The sequence below is a fragment of the Sus scrofa genome, chromosome 1, assembly GCF_054392235.1.
Source record: "Sus scrofa isolate SSC_HxYL_T2T_F1_AM1 chromosome 1, Sscrofa_HxYL_maternal_Yorkshire_Landrace_v2.0, whole genome shotgun sequence".
In the NCBI taxonomy this organism is placed as follows: Eukaryota; Metazoa; Chordata; class Mammalia; order Artiodactyla; family Suidae; genus Sus; species Sus scrofa.
The window spans coordinates 109,990,240-110,001,229 of NC_139383.1; the positions used below are offsets into that span (position 1 = coordinate 109,990,240).

Genomic DNA, 10,990 nt, shown 5'->3' on the forward strand with positions numbered 1-10,990 from the left:
GGTTCTCTTGTCTGTAAGAGGACCTCTTGCTTGTCACAGAGTTAAGAATTAAATGTGACCGTATATAGGAGTTCCTGTCGTGGCACAATGGAAACGAATCTGATTAGGAACCATGAGGTTTCGGGTTTGATCCCTGGCCTTGCTCGGTGAGTTAAGGATCTGGCGTTGCCGTGAGCTGTGGTGTAGATCACAGACTCAGCTTGGATCTGGCGTTGCTGTGGCTGTGGTGTAGGTCAGCGGCTATAGCCCTGATTAGACCCCTAGCCTGGGAACCTCCATATGCCGCAGGTGCGGCCCTAAAAATACAAAAGAAGACACACAAAATATATGTGATTGTACATAAAACATTTAGTCGCATGTTTAATTCGGGTACTCATAAATGGTGGTTATTTTAGCCATTTAAAAATGTTTTTCTGGGAGTTCCCATTGTGGTGCAGTGGAAACAAATCTGACTAGGAACCATGAGGTTGCGGGTTTGATCCATGGCCTTGCTCAATGGGTTAAGGGTCTGGTGTTGCTATGAGCTGTGGTCTAGGATGCAGATGTGGCTTGGATCCCATGTTGCTGTGGCTGTGGTGTAGGCCGGCAGCTGTAGCTCCAATTCCACCGCTAGCCTGGGAACTTCCATAAAAGGGAAAAAAAATGTTTTTCTGTCAGTTGCCCATAGAACATCTAGTATGTTGAACTCGCTCAAGTTGGCTAAATGAGGGCTCGGTGGAATGTTTATTTAAATAAACTCAAACGTTTTTCTAAAGCACCGGATCTTAACTGGGGGCAGTTTTGCCCCCCAGGGTACAATTGGCAGCATGTGAAGGCATTTTGGATCGTCACAACTGTGTGTGTGTGTACAACTGAGGTCTAGTAGGTGGAGGACAGAGATGCCACTGAACAAGGCACGGGACAGTGCCTCCCTCCAGCCCCATTGCTGAGGCTGAAAGCCCCTATGTAAAGGGAGAAGCTGAGGTCAGCCCCCTCAGATAAGGAGATGGAGGGGTTGGGGTGGGAGAAGCAAACAGGCTTATTATAAATCTGGGATCTGGCAGCAAATGAAAATTACACACATCCTGGAAGAGGAATTTTTTTCCCTCAATTTGGACACCTTCAGCAGTTATCTCTCACAGGGTTAAGTTAGAGAAACTGGATTCAGAATTAAGACTCATTATAAGTCAGTGGACTGATTTAAACCATTTTGGAAAGATGAGAAAAAGCAGTAGCAATAAGAGGATCAGACCAGGAAAGCAGCTGGAGGGTGAAATGTGGTTTAGGAAAAGGAAAAGGCATCACATAGTAACACAGTAGTAAAATAGATGAGGCCCATCTCTCATTTTTTCTTTTCTAAGAGAAAGCAAATTACATACTAAGAGACTATTGGTAAAGTTTCCATGATTCTGGAAAGACCGATTCCCCAAAAAGTTAACAGTTATCTGCCTGGGCCAGTATCTTTTTATGATATGGCCTCAAAGATGAAGTTAAAAACCTATGTCAAAATCCTGATTTGGGAATTCCCGTCGTGGTGCAGTGGTTAACGAATCCGACTAGGAACCATGAGGTTGTGGGTTCGGTCCCTGCCCTTGCTCAGTGGGTTAACGATCCGGCGTTGCGGTGGGCTGTGGTGTAGGTTGCAGACGTGGCTCGGATCCCGCGTTGCTGTGGCTCTGGCGTAGGCCGGTGGCTACAGCTCCGATTCAACCCGTAGCCTGGGAACCTCCATATGCCGTGGGAGCGGCCCAAGAAATAGCAACAACAACAACAAAAGACAAAAAGACAAAAAAAAATCCTGATTTGACCTCAGTTTCAACCAGTTTTGACATTTCGTTTGCTTCTCAGAGCACTCTAAGTGCCCAGTTTGAGCCCACAAATCAATTTTGAAACAAAACTTGGTGCCTTAGTCTAGCCTCAGTCCCTTATGGTCATGATAATTTGAGAATACTAATGAACCCTATGTTATTAGGAAGTGCTGCTGAAATCTTTTGATTGGCATGTCCAGGAATTAGGAAACCACTGCATTCTATGAAAAATGCTCACCCCTCAGTTGTAAGCAACTTTCTTGACATTTTCTATGAAATCTTCCTGAAAATGCTTTTCGATTGGGGGATTTTTATCATTACCTTAAGCCAGTCACTTAAACTCTTAAGCCTCAGCTTTTTCTCTCTGCAAAATGGAGATAATAGTCCCTCTACCCCTAGGGCTGTGGGAAAGATGAAATAAAATTACGCACCTGAATTCATGTTGCACTACCTGGGTCACCTAACTAAACTAAAGGTCGTACTCTAAAATCGGAAATCTTTTTACTTTTACTTGTCGTTGCTCTCAGCAGCACCTCAACATTTTTTCAGCGTCATGCTGGGTTTTGCAAAGAACCAGAACAAGAGGGCTGCTGCCGAGGAAGGCAGATTGTTTCACAGCATCTCCAGGTCTTAGTTTCTTACTGGAATTTCATGTAGGTGATCATTTCCATTTTACACATAAGGAAAATGAGCTTCCCAGTACATCATTTGCAAAGTATGGCATTAGATGCCCTTTACGGAAGCCAGAAAATAAGGAAACTTGAAATACAGTCCAAAGCTAGCGGGGGCGGAGAGGGGGGGGGCTAGCCCAGGAGTGGTTTCAGAGACTAAATAACCAGGAAAACACGGGAAATGACTGAGAAATCAGATGTACTCTAAAAGGTGGTACACCCAGTTCCCTTCAGTGCCCTACCTGGATTTAAAGATCTCGGGGACAGTCCAGGTGATTCCATATTTTATCTAGAAGGGTTGACCTAAGGTGCCCAAATGACCAGCCTGGTGGAAGGGATCACTAAAGGGTGCTGCTGTTCCTGGGGAAAGTTAAAAAAAAGAAAAAAGATAAGGATGACAATTGAAGGGAGGCCACTGAGAAGCTTCAAAAAATGGAGTAGAACATTCAGAAAGACTTGTTTGCAAGTAAGGAAAATAAGAGTAGGAGACCATTTCTGTATTTCTTGATCACAGAATCTTTGATATGAAAGTATATTTTCCAAAAAGTGCTAATTATCACCTGCTTGGATAGAGGAAATATAAAATATGAGACTGACTCAAGAGTCCTCACAAGCTGCTGGGTAGGAGAATAAGATCTCACAGGTTTTCATGTGGCTCAAGAAAAGCCACTGGGAACAGGCCAGGAAAATTAGACCCATTAGGGGTTTGTTCTTTTAACTTCCAATGAGATGGTGGTTCTAAGAACGTAATTTCTGAGAACCATCATCTGTGTGCTGAAAAGACAAACATAGAAAGCTCTGTCTAGCCTCTAGATAACTGGAACTACTAGAATTAAAAAGAAACATCCTAAACAATACCACTGGGTGACTTTAAAAAATGTGCAGTTTCCAAGAAGTTCACATTCAGCCATGTGCAGAATAACAAGGAAAGTTGCTATTTAATCCAAATACAACCCAGTGTTCATTCATAGTCCATTCTTGGTTTTTAGTGATAAAGGGAAAAAATGTCCTTAATCGAAGGTAGTTTAGGCTGTTTTAAGTAGCTTTTTTTTTTTTCTTTTTTTTTTTTTTTTTTGTCTTTTGTCTTTTGTTGTTTTTGTTGTTGTTGCTATTTCTTGGGCCGTTCCCGGGGCATATGGAGGTTCCCAGGCTAGGGGTTGAATCGGAGCTGTAGCCACCGGCCTACGCCAGAGCCACAGCAACGCGGGATCCGAGCCGCGTCTGCAACCTACACCACAGCTCACGGCAACACCGGATCGTTAACCCACTGAGCAAGGGCAGGGACCGAACCCGCAACCTCATGGTTCCTGGTCGGATTCGTTAACCACTGCGCCACGACGGGAATTCCCTGTTTTAAGTAGCTTTAAGAGAAACTCACATAATTACTTTCACACATACACAGTTCTTAAAATTTCCAGCAAGTTCTTCTGTGGATTCCACCAGTGAGGAAGAAATGAACTGGCCCATCTCTCCAGTTTTTCTCTGTAGCTTTGTAGTCTTCCTTAATTGTAGTGGGCTTGGCTATTTCTTATAAACCTGATTATCATATTCTTTTACTTGCCACCAAATAGTGAACCTCAGAGACTTTAATCTAGATGATTTACACATATTTAGCATTAGCAAAATCCACAAGCTATCAAGTACTCCCTCAATCCTTGTGGAAATCTTAGCTCTCTGGTTTTAGATTGGTCTTTCAAGTACAAGGCCTCGTTTCCATACTTTAGCATTTTACAACTATGACTCAAGTAGACTTGAAACCACTACCCTGTGTAAATCTTTTGTTAAAATGCCTGGGTAATTCCCTTGAAATTGCAGCAACAGGTCATGCAAAAAAAATTCCACTGTAATGTCATGGAATAGATTAGAGCCTTGGTTCTTTTTAAAATAGAGAAATACCTATAATTTATTTTCATTTTAGATAATCATTACATTCTGATAGTTCCAGGATCACATAATTTAAAAAAATCCCTCAAATTTTCAGTTTGAATAGAAGCTAGCTATTGTTGACTTATCCAAGAATATTCCAATGTAACAGAACCTGTATTTGTTTCTGGTGATCTCTGTATTTGAGGTTTTATACAGTCTTTCAGTTGGTGAAACTGATTTTTCCTAGCTTGGTGTTTAAAATTAATAGACACAGTAAATTATGCATGACACAGCCAGTGTCTTTAGTAAACACTGAAATGTTGCTTTAGGCACTGAACCAAGATTTATATAATCTTGTCCCTCATTTACTGTCTCTATTGAAGTATAGTTGATTTACAGTGTTGTGTTAATATACTATCTCTTCTTGAATGAGCAAGCTCATTACTAAGCCAGTTTTTTTTCAGTTTTCTATTGTGTATTCAGCTGAATATTGTAGCTCCTTCATAAGACTTTCATATTTATTTTTACATTTTTAAATTTTTATTTATTTATTTATTTTTTGCTTTTTAGGGCCACACTGGCAGCATATGGAAGTTCCCAGGCTATGTATGGGTCAAATCAGAGCTGCAGCTGCCAGCCTATACCACAGCCACAGCAACGCCAGATCTGAATCTACATCTGTGATCCACACTACAGCTCACAGCAATGCTGGATCCTTAACCCACTGAGTGAGGCCAGGGATCAAATCTTCATCTTCATGGATACTAGTTGGGTTCGTTAACCACTGAGCCACGAAGGGAACTCCCAGACTTTCATATTTAAATAGGTATTTTTGCGTAAGCTCTCACAAAGACTGAAGATTTATAATTTTTATATTTACATTTACTTTTATTTAAAATTTTTATGTTTTTACTGAGTTTTAGTTGATTTACAAATTATATGTTCCAGGTGTACATAGTGATTCACAATTTTTAAGGATTATTCCCCATTTATAGTTATTATAAAATATTGACTATATTCCCTGTGCTGTACAATAGGACCTCTGACAAATACTCTGAACTATTTGAGCTATACTTAATTTAAAAATCAGAGTGGGAGTTCCTGCTGTATCACAGTGGGTTAAGAATCTTTTTTTTTTTTTTTAATTTTTAATATTTTTTTTTATTTTCCCACTGTACAGCAAGGGGGTCAGGTTATCCTTACATGTATACATTACAATTACATTTTTTCCCCCACCCTAGGTTAAGAATCTTACTGCAGCGGCTTGGGTCACTGTGAAGGCTTGGGTTTGATCCCTGGCCCAGAAACTTCCATATGCCGCTAGGTGTAGCCATAAAAAAAAAAAAAAAGGAATAAAAACTGTCAAAAAAAGAATGTAAACACTGTCAAGTATATACACTTGACATTTTCATTCGATTATATGTCACTTGAAGTGGTAAATAAAGGGGAGAAGGCTGAGCTATCATAGTTGACTTGCAAAAACAGTTGCTCTCTGGAATTTATTAGAAGCATTATATAAAAGCATAGCACCCTTTTTGAAGGTTGCTTGCCATTTTTGCCTTTGAATTCAAATTATTAAAAATTAGCTTTCTTTTGAAAGGCTGATAAATATAGAATTTATAAAGCAGATTCATAGGCTAAATATGGAGGTTAGGAGATACAGTAATATTAACTCATAATTTCTTTTCAAAATATTTGTTAATTGAAATTTGTTCATTTACAATATTATATTAGTTTCAAGTGTACAACATAGTGATTCAATAATTTTTAGATTATGTTCCCTCTAAAGTTATAAGACAGCTATATTCTCTGTGCCGTACAATATATCCTTATAGCTTATTTATTTTATACATAGTCATTTATATCTCTTAATCCTTTGTCTTGCTCCTCTTCCCACTAGTAACCACTAGTTTGTTCTCTTTAAGTCTGTTTCTGTTTTGTTTTTGAAACTAAATTCATGGTTACCAAAGGGGAAACATGGCATGTGTGGGGCAGAATAAATTAGGGGGCTGGGAATGACATATACACACTACTATATATAAAATAGATAGGTAACAAGGATCTACTGTATAGCATAAGATAAACTATTCAATAGTGTGTAATAACCTATATGGGACAACAATCCGAAAAGGAATGGATTTATGTATATGTACAACTGGTTTACTTTGTTGTACCCCTGAAACCAATACAACTTTGTAAGTCAACTATAATAAAATTTATTAAAAAGCAAAAAACGAGGAAGTCATAAAGCCCCTTTCAAATATAAGATATATTTCTATCTTATATAAATGAAGGCAAAACAACATGGAAGGATCTGGAGGGTATTATACTTTGTAAAACAAGTCAGAAAAAGACACATACTGTGTGTTATCACTTATATAAAGCAAACAAATGATTCATAATTGTAAACACAAAGGCAGCAGGAACTCATTTAGGCATCAGGTGACAAACATCTCCATTTCCCATAAGACCTCTAAAACACACCCCAAGGGCCAAGAGATGTGGTTTCTCTCCAGCTTTTTCCCTCTTTTGCCTTCCAACCCATTTCTGATCACTGAATACTATTCACCGTTTAAGAAGGCTAACTTCTTACCCTCCCTACAGAAGCTCTATTGCACTGGCAGAGGAATGCGATTTTTAAAATATAAAACCACATAAACATTAATGAGGATGCAGCCTAGAAACATCCCCAATTGGCAAGGAAACTTAACATTCATAATTTCGTTCACATGCTCAGCTGAAGACACTTATAGGGATAACTACTCTGAGATACTCAAGTAGGAAGGGATGGTAGTTTAAAGAGAACAGCTATGCTTAATCTTTATTAAAAGGGAACCTCTTTATTAGGTTTCTCCATGTCCTTCCCTATTTCATGAGTGCTTTCAATAGCTAGTTATTTAATCATTAATGGAAAATGGTTAAGTACGGAATAGCCATAAAACAGAATATTACTGCAACCACTAAAATATGGGAGGAAGTATACTGACAGGAAAAAGATGTTCACAATATACAGGCATACCTTGCTTTATTGGGCTTTGCTTTATTGTACTTTTTACAAATCAAGGCCTGGGTTGAGCAGGCCTATCGGCGCCATTTTTCCAACAGCATTTGCTCACTTTGTGTCACATTTTAGTAATTCTTGCAGTATTTCCAACTTTTTCATTATATTTGTTATGATCATCCGTGATCCTTGATGTTACTATTGTGATTGTTCTGAGGTGTCATTAACTGTGCCCATACAAGATAGCAGACTTAATTCATCAATGTGTGTTCTGATTGCTCCCATCAACAGGCTGTTCCCCCATCTTCCTCCCATTTCTTGAGCCTCCCTATTCTGATAAAACAGTGTTGAAATTAGACCACTTTATAACCCCCGCAGTGGCCTCTAAGTGTTCAAGTGAGAGGAAGTCACGTGTCTCACTTTCAATCAAAAGCTAGAAATGATGAAACTTAGTGAAGAAGGCCTGTTGAAAGCCAACAGAGACTGAAAGCTAGACCTCTTAGGGCTGTTAGCCAAGTCATGAATTCGAGGGAAAATTTCTTGAAGGAAATCTAACCAGCCAGAACATACCCATGAGCCAAAGCCTAATCCAGAGCAAGGCCCTGACTCTCTTCAATTCTATGTAGGCTGAGAGAGGTAAGGAAGCTACAGAAGAAAAGTTTGAAGCTAGCAGAGGTTGAAGTTTAAGGAAAGCTATCTCAATGACATCAAAGTGCAAGGAGAAGCAGCAAGGGCTGATATAGAAGCTGCTGCCAGATTATCCAGAAATTCTAAGATAGCTAATGCAGGTGGTTATACTAAATGACAGATTTTCCATGTAGATGAAACAGCCCTAAATTGGAAGAAGATGCCACCTAGGACTTTCATTACAGAGGAGAGGGCAATGCCTTTTGAGGCTGACTCTTAGGGGTGAACGCAGCCAGTGACTTGAAGTCAGTGCTCATTCTCCATTCTGGGCCCTTAATAAGAGTTATGCTAAATCAGAAGTTTCCTGGTGGTCTAGCATTCAGGATTCAGCACTTTCACCTCTAAGGCCTAAGACCAGTTCAGTCCCTGGTCTGGGAATTGAGATCTCAGTTGCTGCATACAGCAGAGAATTATGTAAATCTGCTCAATAAATGGAACAAAGCGTATCTGACAGCATGTCTATTTACAACATGGTTTAATGATATTTTAAACCAGGAAAAGATTCCTTTCAAAATATTATTGCTCATTGACAATGTACCAGGTCACCCAATCTCTGATAGAGATTTACCACGAGATTAACACAGCATCTGTTCTGCATCAAGTAGTTTCAGCTTTCAAGTCTTACTTTTTTTGGCCATGCCCATGGCATATGGAAGTTCCTGGGTCAAGGATCAAACCCAAGCCACTGCAGTGACAATGCCAGATCCTTAATCCACTGTGACACAAGAGAACTCCCTACTTTTTAAGAAACATTTTAGGGCTATTGCTGCCATGGATAGTGATTCCTCTAATGGATCTGGGCAAAGTCAATTGAAAACCTTCTGGAAAGCGCTCACCATTTTAGATGCCATTAAAAAACATTCATGATTCATGGGAAGAGGTCAAAATATCAACTTTAATAGGAGTTTGGAAGAAGTTGATTCTAACTCTCATGGATGACTTTTGAGGGGTTCAAAACTTCAGTGAAGGAAATAACTGGCAGATGTGGAAAGAGCAAGAGAAATAGAACTAAGAGTGGAGCATGAATTGCTGCCATCTCATGATAAAACTTGAATGGGTGAGGAGGTGCTTCTCATGGATGAGCAAAAGTGACTTCTTGAGATGGAATCTACTGCTGGTGAAGATGCTGTGAAGGCTGCTAAGATGACAACAAAGGAATTAGAAGATGAAATAAACTTAGTTGATAAAGCAGCATGGGGTTTGAGAGGACCGACTCCAACTTTGAAACAAGTTCTCCTGTGCATAAATGCTATCAAAACAGCACTGCATGTTACAGAGGAACCATTCATGAAAGGAAGAGTCAGTTGATGCAGCAAACTTCACCGTTGTCTTATGTTAAAAAATTGCCACAGCCACCCCACCCTTCAGCAGTCACTACCTTGATTGGTCACAGCAGCTGTCCCCATCAGGCAAGATGCTCCATCAGCAAAAAGATACTAACTTGAAGTTGGTTAGCTTTTTTTTTTTAACAAAGTATTTGCTAATTAAGGTGTGCTTGTTGTTTTTTTTTTTTTTAGGCATAATGTTATTGCACTCTTAATAGAGCACAGTATAGGGTAAACATAACTTTTATATGCCATGGTCTTTAATAAATTCACAATATTTCTGAGGTATGCCTGTATTATAACATCCTTTACCTATGTTATTTATAAAAAATTTTGGAATGAATAGAAGTTTGAGGGAAGGTTGGTAGTAGATTGAGAATGTTTTTATGCTAACAGATCCACTAGTAAGAATAATTTCAAGTATAACAACACTTCTGTACCTATTTTCTAAACCTAATTCTAGTCTTTCTCACTCTTGCTAAAAACCTACTTTACAAGGGGATTCTTTTGATAAATTCCTTTATAGAAAGAACTATGCTGCTCGTCAATCCAAATGTTTTCAGTTTAGCCTCCAAGGTTATATAAATGGAATAATGTCAAGTCTTTCTCAGTAGGTTTGCCTAATTCTTGATTATTCACTCTGCAGGTTGTCTGGTGTGGTGCAGAAATTCCCTGGTAACATAGGACCATGGGGTTCCTGGAGCCTCTCTCCTCCTGTCCTTTTATAAATAAGAAAATTAATGAAGGTATGTGAGGAAAGGCAGATTCAGTTGGAGACCTTGTATTAGTGCTTATCAGTTTTACTAACATTAGTTTCAGACAAAGTTTTGGCTTCTTCTGGCAAGGAAAACCTCCAAAGTAGATTATTTTCAAGGTCCTCTGAAAGATCTTGACTTTTTATTAGGTAAAGTTAAATTCATATTCACTGTTCAATCTATGCAGGAACTGTATAAATAAATACACACTCAATTTTACTTTTATATTTCTGAAGGCTAATCCTAAAACTAGTACAATAATTCTATAGGGCAATAGCTTGCCCATCATTAAATCATTATAGTCCAGAGTCTTCTAGCACAGCCAGAGAATTGATCCAAAGCCTACAATGAAAAGATTTACTATGGTTGTGTAATACCTGTAAGTATTAAAAATAGAATTTTGGTTTTATTAAAATAATCTAGAAATGTCTTTATTCTTGCTTTTTAACAAATGGCAACAATTTATCCCAGTAAGCATCAAGTCAATTTCATTACTGGAGTAATTTTTTTTTTATCAACCACAAAACCTTTCAGGAGGTACTTAGCAACTAAAAGCTAAAAACTTGTACCTTTATATTAGAAAATTAGACAAATATCGGTCTAAATATTGTCAATAGTTTAGTAAAATTAGTAGACTTTGTGATAAAACGATAAAAATCCGTAACAAAGGATGGAAACTGTAGAGTCTAAGCTGGATTTGGGATTTTAGTTAACATTAACATGTATAAAGTCATTCACTGTTTTATTTACAATTAGGTTAACAGTGATTTATTTGTGGTCGACTCTATAGACATGTAACTACACCATCTAAAACCAGCCAAATCTCTAATTTTGCTATAATATGACTCTTATTTAAAGAAAAAAGCTACATCTGGATAGCAGCAGAAACAACACATTC

The 10,990-nt window shown here is 38.5% G+C and overlaps 1 long non-coding RNA gene across 2 annotated transcripts in view; it reads left to right on the forward strand.

The window, feature by feature from the left end:
- LOC106506676 (uncharacterized) overlaps positions 1–10,990 on the forward strand; it is a 43,147-nt gene that overhangs the window by 26,219 nt on the left and 5,938 nt on the right. For both annotated transcript variants that reach the window (XR_014808976.1, XR_014808977.1), the window contains exon 3: positions 9,984–10,083. This is a non-coding gene — a long non-coding RNA (uncharacterized LOC106506676). The remainder of the gene's footprint in view (positions 1–9,983; positions 10,084–10,990) is intronic.